Genomic DNA, 23,018 nt, shown 5'->3' with positions numbered 1-23,018 from the left:
TCAGACAAATTATATTTGAATGTATTTGAGAACAAAGAACATAATGAAAGATAAAGAAGTTTATTGCATAATAATAAAAGAATCAATTTATCAAGAATATATACAAATTCTAAACATTTATGCCCCTACTAACAGTACTTCAAAATACATGAAGCAAAAACTAAAAGCTTCAAGGAATAATAGACAAATCTACAATGAGAATTTTGATACACGTTCTTCCAATAAATGATAGAAAAAATAGACAACAAATCAGCAAGGAAAGAGAAGACTGGAACCATATTAGCAACCAACTTTACCTAACTGACATTTATAGGAAGTGCCTCTCAGCAGCAAAACATACAATCTTTACAAGAACACATGGAACATTTAGCAAGTGTCACATTCTAAGCCATAAAATATGTATCAATAAAGTTGATAAATCCAAGGCAGACTGGTCAGGAAGCAAAAAGAGAGATGATGTGAATTATCAGCATCAGGAATGAGCATCACTACAGACTCTACAGCTATTCAAAGGATAATAAGAAAGACCCAACTGTAAAAGTTAGTAAGGTAAAAGATACTGCATTTTGTGCAAGTGTGGCAAGAACTCTCTTGCATAGTGAAGTATGTTGATACTGCAACTTCTTTCTTGAGTGTGTATCCAGGAGAAAGCCTCAAGAAATTTTCTCTTTGTTTCTTTGTCACTCCAGTTTTTCAATCTCCAAAGACAATTTATGTAACTCCAGGAATGCTTTTGAGTCCTGGGGACTTGAAATACACTGTATCAGTTTTTGGCCTTTCAAGACTATCTCACAATCTTCAGCGCCTACCTGAAAGAAGAAACCAAAAGTGTGATTTCAGAAAGTTTCCCCATTCTTGCAAAGGGTGTGCTTCTTCAGGAAGTCTTGTGGCAGAAGGAAGACTGGAAGATGAAGGATAACCCCGGGACTTATTGATGGGCAGGAAACTCCAGAAAAATACTTTGGATCCTAGCAAAATATTTCCCTGAGAGGTGAATCCATATCTGTATTTAAGTAATAATCAGTATCAGTGTCAAGCATAGAGTGTAAGCATCAAGGGAATCCCAAAAAAACATCCAGAAGAGCAACGAGTATGTTAGTTCTGCTGACCAACCAGAAATGGAGCAAAAGCACATCATTTATTAGAGAAAAAACCAAAGGCTAGATATCTGGTGAATAAGACTCTCATGTTCACATACCTGGAAGGACCTGTTTTAAGGTGGAAAGAGCCAGTAACCACTTTATAAATTAACCCCACAACTGAGAGAGTCCTTTAGGACATATTTCTTTCCTATTTTATGAGCCATCCTATTTTCCTATCATTTATTTTGAGGTGTCATATGACATAAAATTCATTGAATATTATTCACCTGCTCACACTTGGGCACATCCAGACTCCGAGATTTTTTTCTCTGAGCAAGAGATATTCTGAGAACCAACCATCTTATAGCCAGGGTCACACTTGATGGTGACAGTTTCAGGGCTGATCCTTCTCCACAGACAGCTTTCCATTTATTATTTCTGGTTTTAGGCACAGAGCTGTAATCAAGACACATTTTCTTAGCATCTTGAGTGTCTCAGAGAGAACACATTTTAACACTGATAATATAATTAAAAAGGGCTTAAAAATATTGCTGAATTCTATCTTTTCTTTCTACACTATTGATCCACTACAGCTACTACTTCTACCAACGCTGGCAACTATCTGAACTCTGGCTGCAGTCACCTACATGCCAAACACATTACACACATTATTTCATGTAAGCTTTCAGCAGCTCTGTGAGGGAGGCACCATGGCTATCTCAATCTTAGAAATGAGGCAACTGAGACACAGAGAAGCTTAATGCTTTGCCCCAAGTCGCACAGCAGTTTTTAAGTGGCAGAGCCAGAGTGAAAACCCAGGGGTTGTTCTGAGCTCTTTATTTCTGCACTAAAGGACCCCTCTTCTGGCCTCAGTTTTCCCCTTTGTAAAATGAAAACAGTGACAGCAACTCAGCTCCTGGAGTTATTATGAGTGAAATGATGTAAGTAACCTTTAGGAACATTTTCCTTATTCTGCTATAATAGCTGCTCTCCCAATAAAGAGGTCAACCCCATCGGTCAACTCTCTCATGAAATGTTCCAGGCTGGATAAGAATCTGAGGGTGCTCTTTCTTGGATATTTGGAATTAAACCACAGTGGACCTCACTCAGGCTCAAGCACATGCTCATGACAACTCTACCTCTGCCTGGGAGGACGCTTTCTCTCAGAATCACTTCTGAACCGCTCCACAGTTGTTCTATCAGCTTAGTGCTATTCTGTCCCAGGGAACTGGGATTACCTTTACCCTGAGGAGCCAGTGATGACCGTTGTAAAAGAGTGCAGGACATTTTAGCCTCTCCAACCAGAATATATCCTTTCTGACATTCATACTCGACCACAGCATTGAAGAATTTTTGTTCACTAGTATATCTAAAGTGTCCATGTTTAATTCCACATGATGAACTGCAACCTTCGATGGTGAAAGAGAGAGAGAAGAAGAGAGAGTGGTTTTTTTTGACTCATTAAACAAAACAGCATTCAACTAAGGTGATCTATTGGAAGACTTTCATCCTTCCCAATCAATTTCATTGCCCATAAGATAACTTGGAATAATTCACAAAGTAGGAGTGTGCCCTTCTATTACCATGTGCCTGGAAATTAAGGAAAGTGGGTATATGTATGGGTATATGGGGGAAAGAGAACTGACTCCTCACCTTGTATAGAACTATTTTTTCAATAAATTTAAATATTTAATGGAATGTGTGTATAAGCATTTACTATAGTGTGTCAGGCAATACTTTAACTCATTTAATTCTCCTAAACAACCTTATGAGGTAGGCATTATTATTATCCGCGTTTTATAGATGAGGAAACACAAAGAGGTGAAGTAGCTTGACCAAGGTCACACAATGAGGGAGGGGCTGAGTCAGTGCAGTTCTGCTCCACACAGACCATGCTCTTGGCAATATGCTGCCTCAGTTGAGAGAATGGGCTACTTGGGGACCGTGGAGGACCTTCCGTAATAAAGCTTAGAGTCAGCAATGGAGGAGTCTTTTTTTTTTTTAACTTAAGTTACTAAAGAAACATTTGTGATCAAGAGACATTGTTCTGTGAAAACTTATAAGGGCTGTGCAAATCCAGAAACCTCAAGTACCTCCTTATCCACCAATCCCAAGAGTACTCTGTGTTTTTGATTTATTTTTTTGAATTTTTATAGAAAAGAATCTTAGAAAACTGTTTTTAAATTACTTGGATAATGAAATAAGAATTAGTCAATATTAAAGACATTATATCAAATTTCATAAAACCTTGTTGGAGAATTTTCATACATTGGTAAATACAGATAATTTTAAGGAAAGAGATTTTAGGGAAGATGTCTTATTGGGACTGGAAAAACTTTCATAGTTTTGCATCTTCTATAAATAAAAGATTAAAGCCATATAGTAACCCTGGGATTTTCTCACTGAAACATTTTCCTGGATTTTCTCATTGAAAACTCATGCTCAGAAATCATTCTCCCGTCTGCCCTGTGTTCCCACGTCTGTATCTTTACTTACGTAGTCTTTTCTCCTGACCATCCCTTTGATCCTCCTCCCCATCTAATTCAGTTCCCTCCTTTTTTGTTCTTTGTGATGTTCTTGGACCCAATTTAAATGGGGGGGTTCCCCACACTTCCAACAAGCAATTCTTCAGACACTAGCTGGGTGTCTTACAATTTAACTCAATTCTGACACTATCTACCCAGAGAGAGTGTCAGACCCCACAAGTTAAGGGTTCAGTCCTACCAGACTTCTTCCCCCAATACCCGCTTCAGACACCAGTCACAAGCCCAGGTTATCACCTGTGCTTCTGACTGGCTGGCTATAGATTAGAGCCAGCCTCCTCCAACAGCCTCCTCCTTGGACTTCAGAAGCCAGTCTCAAGTTTAGGTTGTTACCTGCATTTCTAACCAACTGGCTATAAATCAGAGTTTCCCACAACCCCCTCCTTGGGTTCAATTAATTTGCTAGAGCAGCTCACAGAAATCAGAGAAATATTTTACTTACTAGATTCAGGAACAGCCAAATGGAAGAGATGCAGAGGGCAAGGTGTGTGGGAGGGGCACAGAGCTTCCATGCCCTCTCCAGGTGCCACTCTCCCTGCACCTCCACGTATTCACCAATACAGAAGCTCTCTGAGTCCCATCTCTTTGGGGTTTTATGGAGGCTTTATTACATAGGCATGATTACTTAAATCAATTTCCATTAGCAATTGATTCAACCTCCAGCCACCATCCTTAGGTGGTGTCCCAAAGTTAGGTCATTAATATAACAAAAGACACTTTTGTTGTCCTCATTACTTAGGATATTATCAGGGTTTTGGGAGCTGTGAGCCAGGAACCATGGATGAAGACCAAATACATATTTTCTGAATGACCAAAAAATTTTTTTTTCTTATAAATCACATTATTGTACCTGTGAACATACCTGACTACCCCTGGCACACAACAATCTTTGGTTTCTCTGAACTGTATAACTCTTGTCAGTAATAACAGGAGTATCTATCTATGTGCTGTGTTAAGCACTTCACTTAAAATATTCCATTTAATTATGAAAACAATAACTTATTTGTGTCGTTATCATCCTCATTTACAGATGAAGAAACAGACTAACTTAATCAATAAAGTATAAGTAGAAAGACTAAGCAAATAAATCACACAAGGTCATTCAATGAATGAAGTATGTCAGGTATGCCTCCAAAATCTGTGCTCTTAATGACATTCTATTTTCTGTCTCACTGATGTGGCAGTTATATTGTGGTGTGTGTGTGTGTGTGTGTGTGTGTGTGTGTCTGTGTCTGTGTCTGTGTCTGTGTCTGTGTCAGCAGATAGATAAATAGATGGACAGATCTGTATCTGTGTCAACAGATAGATAAATTGATGGACAGATCTTTATTTTAACTTTTGCATCTTGAGAGCAGGGAGCACATTTCATACCTCTCCATGCCACAGACATGTTCCTCTGAAAAGGGTAGTTCCAAAATACATATTTGTGTGAAGGTGATGTTGTTACTTACACAGAAAGTCTAGAGCTCAAGTATGGCCTTTTCTGAGCCTCATATGAAATCAATTTTTATTAACACAATAGACATAAGATAGTTGTTCTTATGTCTAAACTCCATGGAGAACATAAGGAGCACACTTGCATCTCATTAGGATACTAAGGCATAACATATAAATAGTTGAGTCAAAATACCAGGCAGAGTATGGCAAATGTCAAAAGAAAGCAGAAAATATGTACTATAGGAAGAGAGAGAAAGAATACCATGAGTTAAATATGCCAGGAAAATGCCTCCTAGGGAGAGGAATTGGAATTGGATTAGGTAACTGCACTGGTGGGAGGCATTTTATATTGGGGGAGAATTATGTTAGCAAGGGTGAGAGGGAGAAAAACACATGGAAATATTTATGGTTGGTTAATAGGCTAATTTGTCTAGAGACTCATATGCGGGAGAAGTGTGAGAGATAGACTATAAAGTTGGGATCCGAGTATGACAGGTTTTAAACAACAGACTGAGTTAAAGACATAATTCCATAAAAAATCAAGGAATTATTAAGGGAATGAAAAGGAAGGAGTTTATCCAAAAAATAATTGAGTAGTTCACAAGATTTCTTGACAAATGATATGAGGCATTTCTTCACTGACTTAGTCAAAATGGAAAAAGAAATTCAAAGATGAACATGGAAGATTGGTAGAATAAATACACCACACACAGACACACACACGAGAATGTGATTAGTTACTAAATAAGTAAAAAAATCATCAGGTCCAATTATCAGTCAAACACTTGAAGAAGTTTATAATCCTATATTGACTCTTTTGCCTAACTTTCAGCCTTTTCTATATTTTGATCTTTTTGCAGAAGAAACCTCCAAAATAAAGGTACCTCCATATCCTCCTTAGAAATTAACTCAGATTTAAAAAATCATATTAAAAAAAAGGAAGGGATCTATATGTTAAAAGAGACTTAAGAGATGTATCAAACAATTGTGATGTGTAGACCATATTTGGATTCTAATTTGAACAAATAAACAGTTACAAAAACATTTATAAATAAGACAATCAGGAAAAGTTGAACACTAACTAGATACTTGATATTATAGAATTATTATTTAATTTCATATATGATAATGGTTTGTGATTATTTTTTAAAAAGAATGCTTTTAAAGATACATACTAAAATCTTCAGAAGTAAAAGGATTTCCTTCTAAATAGCTTAGAGTGGGCAAAATGGATGTGAATATGGATAAAACAAGAATGGCCCTGAGTTGATAATTGCTGAAGCAGGGTAATAAGTATATGGAGTTTTGTATATGTTTTAAATTATCCATAGGAAAAAAAGAAATCATATTTTCTAATTAAAAAAAATCACCTTTAATGCATGGATATTCATTTATATAAAATATAAAAATGTTCTAGTCACATTTCCCCATGGAGTCCTACAGATATTATCAAATCTTCTCAATGCTGATTAATTTATGAACATCACCAAACTGCAAAAAATAAAACTTTACATTTATCAAATATCATTTACAGAGAGCTTTTTTACATATAACTTACAACTTTAGACTCTAGTTAATTTTCTCAGAATTAGTGGTAACAGTTCGTTTCACTTTTGCTTAATAGATAGTAAAAATATGACAATTGATTAGAAATAAAAAATCACTGAGGATAATAAACTAATTTAAAAATTATAAGCATTTGTGAGCTCATATTTATATATAAGAAAGTGAAGTTACTTGCAATTCATTCTCTTTTTTTTAATTGAAGGATAATCGACCTCAACATTATGTTAGTTCCAGGTGCACAACATATTTCTTTATATTACAAAATGCTCACCATGATAAATCTAGTTACCATCTGTCACCATACAAGGTTATTACAATATTGTTGACTATATTCCCCATGCTGTACATTTCATCCCCACAATTCATTATCTGTTTACTAGAGCAGACCCCGAGGAATTCATACAAAACAGCTGTTTTGTTTTTTTCTAGTAATAGTAATGGTATAAACCTAAAAGTATTAAAACGCTTTGTCAAGAGGAAGGGTATATGGGGTTATATGTATGCATATAGCTGATTCACTTTGTTGTACAGCAGAAACTAACACAACACTGTAAAGCAATTATACTCCAATAAAGACGTATAAAAAATGTCATCTCTTTTATACAATTATGCTTTGTCAGGGACTATTTATAGCACTGTGAAAATTAGAGAACATAGTATTCCTTTTGACTTTCAGAAAAATTGTTAAGCATCAAATTGCATGTCAAGGGAAAAATGATCTCATGGAAAAATTAACAGGTCTCACTATTTTCCACTGCCTCCTCACAGCCCCCACTCCCAAATACATAGAGGAGAGGTAGTCATTACCCTCCAATAAAATAAAACTAGCATCAAAACTAAAACCATGCCTTACCTCCTTTGATGCAATAAGTACACTGCTGAAAGGGGGACATTTTTAATACGTTGAAAGAACTAGAGAATTTGCTTTCCAAATGGAAACTCGTGGTAAATGCTTTCTGAAAGAAATGAGGATTATGGAGGTGACTATCCAGAACCTGATATGTGTGGGTTATTAACTGGGATTTTCTCATACTGCCTGTCCTTAAAGCTGGGGTCACCTCTAAAAAGGCCAAGTCTATTCTATGACCTCAAAATCTCTGTTTATCCATGAACATTCTCTGTAGACATTTTCTCCTCCTTAGCTGCCATTTATGTGATTTTCAGAAACAGTAAAATTTTCGTCTTACCAGGAAATTGAAAATATACTGAACCAAAGTAAGAACGAATGTCTCTGTCTGGGACCATCCATTTAAACGTCAAGAGCGTACTCCACACTATAGCAAATGTATGAAGGAAGAAAGGCAAACTCAAGCTTTGAGAATCCTCAAGTAAGGAAGAAGTTTCTTTTAAAAATGTAGCTAAGGCAATGGGTAAATATTACAGACTTGCTCATATTTCTTAAGTACTGAGAAAACAAAGGATATCGAGACTTTCTCTAATATGAATTTTAAGAAGTTTTGTGCAAGAAGTAAAAGAAGTCTCTCCTGGAGACCTGGAAGATCCTGTATCCAAGGAAGGTTGAGATCAGGTGCTGGGGTGATTTATTGTGTGGAAAGAGCACCTGTGAAATTGTTGGCACTAATCCTAGAATCTGGAAGCTGAATCTCTCCCATGAATCCTGATTCAAATATGTGAATGCTTATGGTGGCTTTGTTTGTAATCTTGCAGTTGTAAGAACTGCAAACAACCAAACAACCAAAATGTCCTTCAGTCTGTGGTTCAGAATAATTCTCATTAATAAAAAGGAATGAACTATTGATACACACAACAGTATGGTTGAATCCCAAATGCATTCTGCCAAGTCCAAAGGCTATATACTGTATGATTCCATTTATATGGCATTCTGAAAAAGCAAAACTTCAGGGACAGGAAACAGATTTGTGGTTGTCAGAGGTTGGGGCTGAGGGAAGGGATTGACTATAAAGGAGCATGGGAGAACTTTTTGGGGTAATGGAACTGTTCTATATTCTGATTGTAGTGGTAGTTATATAATTGTATGTATTTGTCAAATCTTGAAAAACTGTATAGTAAAAAAAAGTGAATTTTACTGCGTGTAAATTATATCTTAATAAAAATAGTAACAATCTACTCCATTAAAAATGAAATGATAAATAAGCTAAAAAAATAAAACGCTTTGAAAATATTTTGGAATTCAATTGTTCCATTAATAAAATGGAAGTCAATAAACAATTTATTATACCATTAATAAAGCAATTTGTTAATTGAAATTAACATTAATAAAACAAATTATTATACCTTCCACAAAGTAGTGTAAATTACTTCAATTTGATCACACTTTTAAAATTCTTTTTTAATTTTTTTTATACAGCAGGTTCTTATTAGTCATCAATTTTATACACATCACTGTATACATGTCAATCCCAATCGCCCAATTCATCACACCTCCACCCCCACCCCCTCATGGCTTTCCCGCCTTGGTGCCCATACGTTTGTTCCCTACATCTGTGTCTCAATTTCTGCCCTGCAAACCGGTTCATCTGTACCATTTTTCTAGGTTCCACATATATGCGTTAATATACGATATTTGTTTTTCTCTTTCTGACTTACTTCACTCTGTGTGACAGTCTCTAGATCCATCCACGTCTCAACAAATGACCCAATTTTGTTCCTTTTTATGGCTGAGTAATATTCCATTGTATATATGTACCACATCTTCTTTATCCATTTGTCTGTTGATGGGCATTTAGGTTGCTTCCATGACCTGGCTATTGTAAATAGTGCTGCATTGAACATTGGGGTGCATGTGTCTTTTTGAAGTATGGTTTTCTCTGGGTATATGCCCACTAGTGGGATTGCTGGGTCATATGGTAATTCTATTTTTAGTTCTCTAAGGAAACTCCATACTGTTCTCCAAGTGGCTGTATCAATTTACACTCCCACCAACAGTACAGGAGGGTTCCCTTTTCTCCAAACCCTCTCCAGCATTTGTTGTTTGTAGATTTTCTGATGATGCCCATTCTAATTGGTGTGAAGTGATACCTCATTGTAGTTTTGATTTGCATTTCTCTAATAATTAGTGATGTTGAGCGGCTTTTCATGTGCTTCTTTGCCATCTGTATGTCCTCTTTGGAGAAATGTCTATTTAGGTTTTCTGCCCATTTTTGGATTGGGTTGTTTCTTTCTTTAATATTGAGCTGCATGAGCTGTTTATATATTTTGGAGATTAATGCTTTGTCCGTTGATTTGTTTGCAAATATTTTCTCCCATTCTGAGGAATGAGTACATTTGCAATTGACTGGTCTAAACTACCGTCTCTCCATTAACTGAGAACTTCTCTAATTGCTTTCCTGGGGCCCTGAGAACCAGCAACTACTTTACTCACCATGTGGGCTGGCGGGGCAGAGGGGCATGGTCAGAATCCCAAGGAGGTACAGAACTGGGGACTTGCTCCCTAAAAAAGACCTCATGGTAAGTGTTGACAACCAATCGTGCACCAACCGAAGCTCAGCAATCTCAGATGTCACCCAAAATATCTGGAAGGAAGAGAGTGAACTAGCAGCAGCACTCTCCAAACTGGAGTTCAGTTGCATAACAGTCAGCAAAACCCCAGGGTAAAATACAGGTCAATACTGAACTCTGAGTTCGGAAGAAACTGAGCAGAAGAGGGCAGAATTAGGGCTGAGTCAAAATGCACTAGAAACCTCAATGCTGCTGACTTTTTAAAAAATGCACAACGTGAGAATTGTGAGTTAAATTTTATTGGGGGCAAAATGAGGACTGTAGCCTGGGAGACAGCATTTCAGATAGCTCTGAGAAACTGCTTGAAAGAGGTGGGGGGGAAGGTCAGTATATATGTGATTTTGGTGAAGAGGGAATACATGCAATCAAACACATATTTTTGCAGAAGGTCTTGTGAGGGTTACTGCTAGTCACGAGGAGCAGATGTCACCATGAGGGAATTTAGTGCTTTTCTAGATATGAGGAGATACAAGAATTGGTCTCATAAAATCAGCTCCTAAAAATATCTAACTATCTGAAGACCTGTTCTCCCAGTTTTTCCCAGAGCACAGAGTGCCTCATTTCTGCTCTCCACCCTGAACTCCTTTCAAGGAGTGTTGAAAGTTAGCAGCTGCAGTGGCATCTGGCAATCTTTGTAGAGGTAGATGGCAAGTGCCCATGGCAAGTGCCAACTTGTAGTTGACAATGCTGTCATCAAGATTCGATGCCAGGAGCAAGTAGACTTTTGGAACTCTGAGAGTATTTAGAAGTGTAACCCTAATCTTTTCTTTTTGTGCTAGGAGTGATGCCAAAGGCTCAACTTCTCTGTACACTGGTGCCGAATTGAATCTCAGAGACAGAGTTTTGGGTGAAGTAGAAAAGGATAGCTTACCAGGCAAAGGGGACACAGCAGCCTCCTGCATTGAAAAACTATGTGTCTCAACTTGGAGAGGACAGTGAGAAGTTTTATTTTAATGGTTCAAAGAGGGCGTGATCAGCTCATGGACATTCTTCTGATGGGTTAGTTGGTGAGGTACGTAGGAGTCAGCATCATCAACCTTCATGTTCCAACTGGTCTCGAGTCTACATACTTGTGGGCAGCATACCTTTCATTAACTTCTCCCATCTGGAGGAGGTTTCAGTAGCTGCAAAACAGCTCAAAGGTATTTTTGTGTGTATCCATTGATGGGGAGCCAGAACCTTGCCCCAAGGCTGCACTACTTTTTCTCTTGACTGTTGTTTCTCCGTGGTCTTGGATCCCTTTCCTTCCCTAATTAACAACTGCTTGAATCTGCTCGTTGGAACTCAGGGTAGGTCATGGAGGCTGAATGAAGCCTATTTCCTTGTAATCAAAGAAATGAGGAACAAAGAAAGGCTTTGTGCCCAGGAGTCCCACGGGGCCCTACCTGGGTATCAGGAGTGGGAAATTGCTATCTTGAAATGTAAATAATTAATTTCCAAGTGAAAAGATAAACAAGGGATTTTTTTTTAGCACTTTGGTTCAGAGTGGGAGGTTTCAGCAACTTTCAAAGCAAAACTTGAGTTAGGTCAAGCTAAGCATGAAGTCCAGTGGAGTTTGGAAATTAGTGTGCGAGGAAGCCATTCCTGAGAAGCACTGCCTATTAGGAAAAGTTGTGACTTTGGTTATGAGTTTAGGCTGCCAACAGCAGGATGAAATTAAAACACAAACAGAACAAACACTGATGGAGAAAGTTGTTTCCTTCCTGAAGTTCTAAAGCCTAGTGGGGAAAGAGAGGCATGAAAAGAATCAGGAATATAGATGGGCCTGAAAAAATTACTTAGACAATATTTGAGTGGGATATTCCTTCTTGTTATTCTTGATTTACTTAAAACACCTAATGAGTCACCCTTTGGTGCCATTCTAATCCACTAGAAGAGGGAAGAATGGTGCCTGAAACACTGAAAAAGCATGCACCAGACTTTGAAGTGGTTGGAAGTGGTTAAATAAGACGAACATTCTTGAAGACCTTAAGAATATTCAGAATGTATTCCGTCAGCCAAAAAATACGTCCAGTCCTGTGTTATATCTCTGACAAAAGCAGCAAAAGACAAGTGTTTACATGCATAATTTTTATCTTTAACAGGAAGTAATAATTGAAAATATGCCGATGTTTATTAAAAGAAAACAATGAGTTTTGGCAAATGCCTGAAAACGACCTTCCTAACAAGCTTAGCTGCAGACTGTTGTAAGAGTTCGAAATCCAAAGTGCTGACTCTCACCAGAGATAACTAAGTAAATTATGGCATAATATTGATCATAACATAACCAAATTTCAACCTTCCCAGAAAGGAAGGAAAGAAAATAAACCCACCATGAATTTGCTTTAATTTAGAAAGATAATTCAAGGTACTACTGAATATTATTTAGAAACAAAGGAATTTAAAACATTCACTAGAAGACAATTTTGAATTATCCCTTCTATCTATTAAGCACCTATTATGTTCTAAGCACTTTCCATAAACAATTCTATTTAATCTTACAACAATCCTATAATTTTTTTATCCCCTTCTTGAAAAATGTTAAGTGACACTTGCCAAAAATTTTACAAGCAATAAATGGATGAACCAAGATCTGAGCCAGATATGTGCTTTCCACTATAACTTAGTACTTTTTAAATAATGTAAATAATTGTCAAAGAAAAATAGATAACTAGGTAGACATGATGAAGGTAAGGAAATGGGGTTAAGATCTAGAAAGCAGAAGCACTGTCTCTCTCCTCCAATCAAGTAAGGACATAATCAAGAGCTCATTCATACATATCAATGAGTGATATTGATATTGATACAACCCACTCATCTTATTCTCATTTTTATACCCGTGTGTGAATGTATTCAGTTCTATACAGTTTTATCACATATGTAGGTTTGTGCATCCACTGTGACAGTCAAAATACAGAAAAATTCCATCATCACAAGGAATTTTTATAACCACACCCACCTCCCTCCTGGCTATCTCTTCATCCCTCACCCCTGGAAACCACTAATCTGGTTTCCATTTCAAAAATTTTGTCACTTTAAAAGTGTTATATAAACAGAATGACATAGTATGTAATCTTTGGATATTCGATGTTTTTTTCATTCAGCATAATTCCTTTGACATCCATTCAAGTTTTTGTGTGTGTCAATAGTCTGTTCTTTTTAACTGCTGAGTAGTATTCCATGGTATGGATGTACCACAGTGTTCAACCATTCACCTAATGAGAGTCCCCACATCCTTGCCAGAATTTGATGTTGTCACTATTTTTTATTTTAGCCATTCTAATAGGTGTGTAGTGAGAGCTTGTGGTCTTAATTTGCATTTCCCATATAGCTAATGATGTTGAACATCTTTTCATGTGTTTACTTGCCACTTATAGATGATCTTCAGTGAGATGTTTATTCATGATTTTTGCCCATTTCCTTATTGGATTGTTTTTCACTGTTGAGTTTGGAGAGTTCTTTATTCTAGACATTAGTTTTTAGTCAGATATATGATTTAAAAATATTTTCTCACAGACTATAGCTTGTCTTTCATTCCCTTCACATGGTATTTTGCAGAGAAAAAGTTTTTCATTTTAATGAGGTCCGATTTATCAATTTTTCCTTTTATGAATATCCTCTTATGGCTTGTGGTGTCAAGCCTAAAATCTTTGCCTAGCCTTATATCCCAAGATTTTCTCCTTTTTTTTTTCTAAAAGTGTTATAGTTTTACACATTACATTTAAGTCTTAGATTACGTAATGTTTTTCCTGTGTTTTTTCATAAAAGTTCTTTTGATTTTATGTTTCACATTTAAGTCCAGGTTTCATTTTGAGTTAATTTTTATATAAGGGGTGAGGTTTAGATCAAGGTTAATTTTTTGCCAATAAGTGTCCAGTTGCTGTAGAACTATTTGTCAAAAAGTCTACATTTTCCCCATTGATTTGCTTTTGCCTTTATCAAAAATCAGTTGAGCATATTTGTGTGTAGATTTATTTTTAACTGTCTAGCATGAGCTGTTAATTCAACAAGTATGTATCGAACCCCTACAATGAGCCAAGAACTCCTCTAGGTGCTGAGGGTGCAGTACTATCCAAGGCAAACAAAAATTTCAATACTCATAGAGCTTATTGTCTAGTAAGAAATATAAATATATACAAAAATAAAATTTAATGTATAACATAAGGTCAGAAAGAGAAGTACTGTGAAAATAATATAATGCAGCGTAAAGTGGTAGATAGTAATGTGTGAGGTGGGATGGGCAGCATATATTAAACAATATGTTCAAAGAAGTTCTTTCCAAATAATTGACACCTGAGTGAAGACTTGAATTAAGTATGGGAATAAACCATACAAATATCCAGGGGAAAAATTTACCAAAAGAGATAACAACATGTCTGTAAACTTAAAAGACTGAATATGTGTAAGAGTATGTGGAGTTCTGTTTTCAGTATAGCTGTGTAAGCTTCTATGGTTCTACTCTCCCACAGATAACTATTATGAACTCTGGACAAGATATGGAGGCAGGGAGCACCTACCTAAAGGGACTAGTGAGTGAACCAAAGTGAATACATTCTAGAAAGCAATAACTATGAGAGGAAGGGAACAGCATAGCACAAGTTTCCATTTGTTAAGGGCATGGGGGGGATGGCTAACACTTTAATAGAAAACCAGCTGACTTTCTGGCCTGGAGAAACAGAAACAGAGTTTGGAGCAATAAGAGCCCTGGAAAATGAAGGGCTAAAAATTAAGAAGCCAGAGAGAGGGGGAGATCATACTCTCTCTAAACCCTGCCCCAGTCTCTGGCTGATCTCTGAATCACTTATTAATGACTGAAAACAGCCAACCTGAGGATAAAAGAACTGAACTAAGTTTTGAACTGCTATCCAAGACAGAATTTTCAGTTCGAGTCCAACTAAGTTAATTGCCTGCTTAAACAAACAGAACCTGTCTTTTGGAGGGAATATAACAGAATTCATTAACAATGTCCAGGATACAATCCAAAATTACTTGACATATGAAGAAACTAGAAAACTTGAACCATTCTTAAGGGGAAAAAAAGTCAATAGACTATCCTCAAGATTATCCAAATGTTGGAATTAGCAAACAAGATTTTTAAATAGCTACTGTAACTATGCTCAATGATGTAAAGGAATAGAAGCTTATTAATCAATAGAAACAAGAAATCTCAGCAGAAAAACCGAAACTATATAAAACCACCAAAAGAAATTCTGGAACTCAAAAATACAATCTTTAAAATAAAAATGTTACTGGAGGAACTTAACAGCAGAATGGAAATGACAGAGGAAAGAGTCAACAAACTTGAGGATACATTAATAGAAATTATCCAATCTTAAGAAGACAGAGAAAAAATATTGACATGTAAAAAAATAGAGTTGCAGGGGCTTATGGAACAATGAAAAGATTTAATATACATGTAGTTAGAGTCTCATAAAGAAAGAAAAGAAAAATGGGACAGACAAATTACTTGGAAAAATAATGATCAGAAATTTCTCGAATTGGTGGAAAGAGGTATATTTACAGATTCAAGATGTTCAATGAAACTCAAGCAGGATAAATATGAAGAAAACCATATCTAGGCACATTATATTTAAACAACTACAAACAAAAGATTTTTAAAAAAATTGTTTGTGAAAGCATCTAGGGAAAAAACATTATTTACATGCAGAGAATACATTGAATGACTGCTAACTTCTCGCCAGAAGTAATAGAAGCCAGAAGACAGTATACCAGCCTCTTTAAAGTGCTGAAGGAAGAACACAGAAGAGCAATAGATCATGTAGGGCTTGGTAGGCCCTGTTGGGACTTAGTCTGTGAAGGGAAACTAATCAAGGATTTTGAGCAGAGGAAAAACCCCAACAGGTCTCCATGGCTACCAGGAAGAAAAAGAGTGGAAGCCTATTGGAGTAATCTGGACTAGAAATGATGGTGTCTCAGTCCAGGGTGATAGTGGTAGATGTTATTAGAAATGACAGAATTTGAGATATATTTAGATTCTATTGTTGATCTCTATAATCATTTCTTTTTATACACTCTCAACCTTCCTTCTTTAATCTTTCTTGAACACAACTTGTTTGAAAAGACTTTCAAAAGGGAGGTGGAGAATAATGGTAAGTAAAAGAGCAAAGGACCAAAGGTCCATTTTAGGTCAAAGAATTGCTGTAATTGGACTAACAAATAAAAAATAGCCCAAAGAAACAACCAAATTACATGACTGATTAGATGTAGAGTGCAAGGGAAAGGGAAGAGGTAAAGAAACCAGTGATCTTCAATCTTGGAGAGAATGGTACTATTTTAATAAAATATAATGACTCAGGTGCAGAGAGTAATTATAGGATAAGCCCTAATGGCCTAGTAGTTTGATTCCAAGAGATGTCTCAGTAACTAACCCTTGTTCCAGTTTAGGAATGTATTGGGGGTGGGCTCTGTTAGCCAAGGAGGCTAAGTTTTTATACCGCTAGTCATTTTGTATATTGATGAGGTACTCCTGGCCCAGATGAGTGGGCTCAGCATTTATCAAAAGCGGCCAGTGTGTAGAAATCCTTCAATGTTATAAGGCAATGCTCAGAAGGGAACATCTGAATTTCCAGATGTTCTGATGAGACTCTTACTCACTTAGATGAAATCATCTCAACACTGAATCCACTGTGATGATTCTGAAGTTTGGAAACTTGACCTCTGCCTAACCTGGAACATGTGACTGATCTCTCTGCCCTATGTCCAGACCTTGATGACATCCTTCTGTATTTCTATATGTTTTATATAAGCAAATGATTTGATTTACCCAACCAAGCATCTGATCTTTGCATCAATCTGAGCTTCCTCTTGACATTTGTCAATACTGTAAATACTATCACTGAGTAGATTAGTGATAACAGTGAGGTTGATGCACAGTCTCCACACATATTATCTCTAAATCTCTGTGAGGAAAAAGTTGAGACAATGAAAGGGAGAGGTATGATATTGTGAAAGCCAGGTTATTTACCATCTATAGTTTGAGATACCTAAAACTTTGAGATGTATAATGGAAGGTAGAACTTACTAGTGGGACATAATAACTATGCCCTTAACTCCCAAGGGTCTGGTCTAGTAGAATAATCTGGAGAGCAACAACAATGAAATCTGATACCCTGACTATTATTTCCTGCCCCAATAAAAATCAATGTGCCAATAGAGGAAACCAAACAACACAGATGAAGCATGTGGCTACTGGGACTTATTCACATTGTCCCACAAAACTGGTGCCACAGTAAACTTGGGGGTGTCAGGTGTAGCTGTAAAGGGGCAAAACGTGGCAGCCAATAAAGACATTGAAAAGATGAATTCTACAGTGAGAAAAATGGCAATTTCTCCTGTATCTGAATGCATTATTAATAAGAATATCCTAAGTAAATGGAAAACCTGTCATTACCCACACCCTCCCAGATCACTAGAGTATGGAAGAGCCACCCTTTTTCCAATTTTTAATTTAATTTATATTAAAATATATTATACCCCAAAAAGTGCAATTAAGTATAGAGCTAGTTGGCTTTTCATACATTGAATTACACCCATGTCACACCATCCAGATGAAGAAACAAAATATTACCAAAACCTTCATAGCCCTCCCCATGCCCCCTTCCATGGGGGATTGCTATTCTGACATTGAACACTGGATTTCTTTTGCTTGCTTTTGTACATTACATAAATGAAATGAAGCAGTATCTACTACTCTGTGTCTGGCATCTTTCACTAAATATTTTATGTTTTGAAATTCATCCATATAATCATTCATTCCATTGTTGTGGTATATTTCATCATGTGATATATCACAGTTAATTTATCCCCTCTACTACACATAAGCATTTTGGTAGTTTCCAGTTTGGGGCTATTGCAGATAGGACTGCTACAAACATTCTAATACATGTCCATTTTTGAACAGATGTATGCGTTTCTGAGAGTTAATATCCAGGAGTGAAAGTAGGCCTGTGTTCAGCTTTGGGAGTTACTGTCAAAGAATTTTCCAAGGCAGTTGGACAAATCAACACTTTCAACAGCAGTTTTTCAGAGTCATGGCTGCAATACATTCTTGCTAACACTTCGTATTTTGTCATTTTAGCAATTCTTCTTGGTATGTAGTGAAATTGCACTGTGGTTTTCTTTATTTTTTTTTACTGAACAGGATATGTATTTTGTATCAGTCTTCATGCCCCACTGTCATCCTGGGGTTTTCATTTTAATTTCCCTGATGACTAATGAAGTTGATCATCTTTTCATATGTTGTTGGCCAGCTGGATATCCCTTTTTGTGATGGCTCTTTCAGGTCTTTTGTTCATTCTTTTGGTGGGCTGATTATATTTTTCTTATTGGTCTGTAAGATTTTTTTTATATATTTTGGATATGAGTCTTTAGTTGGACATAGGTATTGCAAATATCACTTCCCATATAGGTTGTTACAAGATATTGAATATTGTTCCTTGTGTTACATGGTAAATCCTTCTTGTTTATCTATTTTATGTATAGTAATGTGTACCTGTTAATCACATACCCTTAATTTATTCCTTCCCCACTCCCTTTTCCCTTTGGTAACCATGTTTGCTTCTATGTCTGGGAGTCTGTTTCTGTTTTGTATATAAGATTATTTATTATATTTTAGAGTACATATATAAGTGGTATAAAATAATATTTGTCTTTCTCTGTCTGACTTATTTCACTTAATATGATATTCTTTAGGTCCATCCATGTTGATGCAAATGGCAACATTTCATCCATTTTTACGGCTGAGTAATATTCCACTGTGTGTGTGTGTGTGTGTATATATATATATATATATATATATATATATCACATCTTCTTAAACCAATCATCTGTTGATGGGCATTTGGGTTGTTTCCATGTCTTGGCTATTGTAAATAGTACTACTATGAACTTTGGGTTTCATGTATCTTTTTGAATTAGATTTTTCATCCTAAAGACCTAATTTTAACTTAATAACCTTTCAAAAGATCGTATCTCCAAATACAGTTACATTCTGAAGTACTAGAGTACCACAGATTTGAACATATGAGTTTGAGGAGGACAAAATTCAGCTCAACTCAGTAGCTTTTTTTTGAGATATAATTGACATACCACAAAATTTATCATTTTAAAGTCTACAATTCATAAAGTTGTGCAACCACTATCACTATCTAATTCTAGAACATTTTCTACACCCCAAAAAGAAACCCCCTACCCTTTAGCAGTTACTCTGCATTCCCTCTCTCTCCTATCCCCTGGCAAATACTAGTTTACTTTTTGTCTCTATAGAGTTGACATTTCATATAAATTAAATTATACAGGATGTAGTCTTTTGTGTCTGGCTTCTTTTCCTTAGCATATTGTTGTCAAGGTTCATCCACACTGTAACATGTGTCAGTACTTCATTCCTCTTTATGGCTGAATAGTATGCCATTTATGGATAGACCACATTTTGCTTATCCATTCATCATTTGAGTTGTTTTTACTTTGGGGTTATTATGAATAATGTTGCTATGCACATTCATGTGCATGTGTTTGTAGGAAGATATGCTTTCAATTCTCTTGCATATATGGTTGAAAATTAACTGCTGGATCATATAGGGGCTCTAACTTTTTGAGAAACTGTCAACCTTTTTCCAAACAACTACAGCATTTTACATTCCTACCAACAATGTATGAGTGTTCCAATTTCTCCACATCTTCCCAACATTTGTTATTTTCTACTAAAAAAATTACAGTCATCTCAGTGGGTGGGAAGCAGTATGCCACTGCAGTTCTGATTTGCGTTTCTCTGAGACTAATGATGCTGAATACCTTTTCATGTGCCTATTGGCAACTTGTACACCTTCTTTGGAGAACCTTAATGATATCTTTAAATAAACAGAAATGTTTGTTTTAATATTAGGCAGTTTATAAATTTTTTCATAATGCCTTTTATGTTGTTGTGTATAAGGTTATCTTCCTACTTCAAGATCATGAAGATATACTTTTACATGTGTTATTTATTTATTTTTTTACTTTTCACATGTAGATCTATAATCCACTTTGGATTTCTTTTTGGTAAATGTAAGGTGAGGGTCAAGATACAATATTTCCATGTAGCTCTACAATTAACGTAGGAAATATTCATTGAAAAGACATCACTTCCCACCACACTGAAGAGTCAAATTTTGCACAATTAAGGTAAATATACTACTGTAAATATAAATTTTATAAATATATATGTATGTATATTTTTTTCTGGATATAGTCAGCTTGATTCTATTTGCACCAACACCCACTGTCTTAATTAATACACCTTTATAATCCATCTTTCTTGAAGTCTCTAATAATATTAGTTCTCCAGCTTTGTTCTGTTTCAAGATTATCTTGGCTATTCTTGGCCCTTTTCATGGCCCTGGGGTCTCGTGATAAACCCAGAAAATGAACAGATCACTTGTTTTTGTACTTGGCCCCATAGAAAAAATTCCATTCAGCAAAGAGTTTTAAAAATTGATCTTTTGTACTAAATCTTAGCTCATGGAATTTAAACATCCTTTTATGAAATGATTTTTGAACACTTACTGTGAACAAAGCCCACAAATGAAATGGTAAGTACAATATATGACAGAGGTTAGTTCTACCTTCAGTGGGTAGTGGTCAGAGATACTCAATAGAATCAAAGGGCTATAAATGATGCAATATAAAAATAATAGTATGTTGATAGAGGTTGACAGGTGGAAAGGACAGTGAAGCTGAACATAAACTTAGAAGCACACGTTTCTTCATTTTACATAGTAGTACATATAAGTGTTAGAAACTCAAGAGAAAAGACTAAGGTCGATAAATCAGTAAGGAAGGGATTACAGAAATCTTCTCAGAAGGCATTGAACATCTCCTAAGAAAAGACCGATAGATACATGTCCCATTTAAAAATAAAACAAACATACAAATAGTTAAACCTTCTTGCGCCCCACCATGCTACAAAGAAGTTCACCAGTAGAGAAGCCTCACTCAACATGCAGAGATATCAATCAATATTTAAGGGTTCCACTCTTTTGTATGAATAGAGAGAAAGGAATGTCCCCCAAACTCCACCTATAATTAGTATTTTCAGAGACAGAAAAAATGATATTGAATTTATGATGAAAGAACAGAATAATTAATTAATTATTTAATTAAAATAACATGTAGAGAACAAGAGCAAGTTACTGGAAATTAAAATGTGATAGACTTTAGTCTTCAATATAAATCTTAAAATACAAAGTCAGGAAAATCTTCCCAAAAGTAGGCTGCAAAAAACAAGATATGGGAAGTAGGACAGAAAAAAAAAAAAGGTTAAAACAATATTTTACTAAAGGAAGTTCTGAGGTGGGTGGGGTGGAGGAATAAGACAAAATAAAATGAAAACAGAAAATAACAGAAAAAAATTCTAAAATTTTTCCTTGACCTAAAGGTTATGTGTTTACAGGTCAAAAATTCCCAACAAGTACCCAAGTTAATGTATGAAAAACATATTACAGCAAGGCCACAGGGATAAAGAGAAGATACTAATATCTCCCAGAGAGAGAGAGAGAGAGAAGATAAAAATCAACAACACTGTAACAAGAACTGGAATACCGTGGATTCTTCCATAGCAGAAATGGAAGGCACATGGCAGTGGAAAAATGCCTTCAAAATTCTGAGAACACAAACTTCTACATGCAAACAATCTATCAATTAACTATGAGAGTAGAAAAAAAAAGTTAAACATGTAAGGACTCAAAAATTTACTTCCCAGTCACCTTCTGAAGGATCTGTTCCAACAAAAATGAGGAAATACACCAGAACAAAGACTTGGAATCAAAGTAATAAAGAGAACAGCAAAGAGAAGACCTAAGATTTAAAAGTAAACCATTTATTTCAGAATCACTGAAAAGAGAGCCTGGGAAGAAAACATCCAGGAGTGATGGTGGAGAAGCATGTGGAATTAAAACAGCATCTGACATGTCTGAGCATTAGGAAATAGATTGCTAGACTATGACAGATCTTTTGGAGCATGTAGCAAGAATCAGCAATAGAAACATAGAAAACTAAACAAGAAAACAAGATAAATTATTAATGCCTTAAAAATTAAAGAGCTGTAAAGCAATATATTCACAGATCACTGTTAAGCTTACCTTGGCTTAGCAAAGATGAAGATTTGCTTAATCAGTCAATACATAATGTTTAAAAATAATAAACATAAGTATAATAAGAATATTATTTGGAAATATGTAGATAAACATCGTAACACAGAGCTAAAGGAGTTGAAAATGGTTGTTTTGGGGGAAAGAGACCAAAGGGTGGAATTGAGTGGATCAGAATCTTAGGGTTTTCATTAAAAGGTTTTTTTTGGATTATTTGAGTTTTTAATTATTTGTTTGTAATACTTTAATAAAATATTAAATTATTAAAAATAAAGTTGCATAAATAATAGAGGTTTAAGTACATTATTTAAAGCCTTAAAGATAAGTAATCACTAAAAATATATAAAATTAAATGAGACTGACCAATGGAGAGAGAGAAGAGAGGGAAAGTCGATGCTAGATTGATCAATTTTGTAGCAGGAAATCAAAATATATGTTTAGAGATAAAAAGTCATGTGATATGAGTTCATATCACATGAGGCAGAAGAGGGAAGAATCTTTTATTTTTTGTAAATCCCTTTGTAAGGTTTGAATTCTTGTTTTCCTGCACATATATTACTTCTATAATTATAATTATGTGTAATTAATTTAGAATTAACACATGAAAAGATTGTGGCATAATTCACATCAGTGTGGAAAGGTCTTCACACTGCCCTGGATGGAGACTTGCAGGGGAGGAAATATGAGACTCAGGTTTCAGAGATGCCTCTGAATCTTCTCTACAGCTTGGCGCCCAGACCTGGAATGGATAGTCCTTTGTTTATCTGAGTACATTCATGGATTTTTGG

The sequence above is a fragment of the Lagenorhynchus albirostris genome, chromosome 2, assembly GCF_949774975.1.
Source record: "Lagenorhynchus albirostris chromosome 2, mLagAlb1.1, whole genome shotgun sequence".
NCBI lineage: Eukaryota > Metazoa > Chordata > Mammalia > Artiodactyla > Delphinidae > Lagenorhynchus > Lagenorhynchus albirostris.
The sequence above is the reverse complement of the archived record's forward strand: the minus strand, read 5'-3'. Positions refer to the sequence as shown.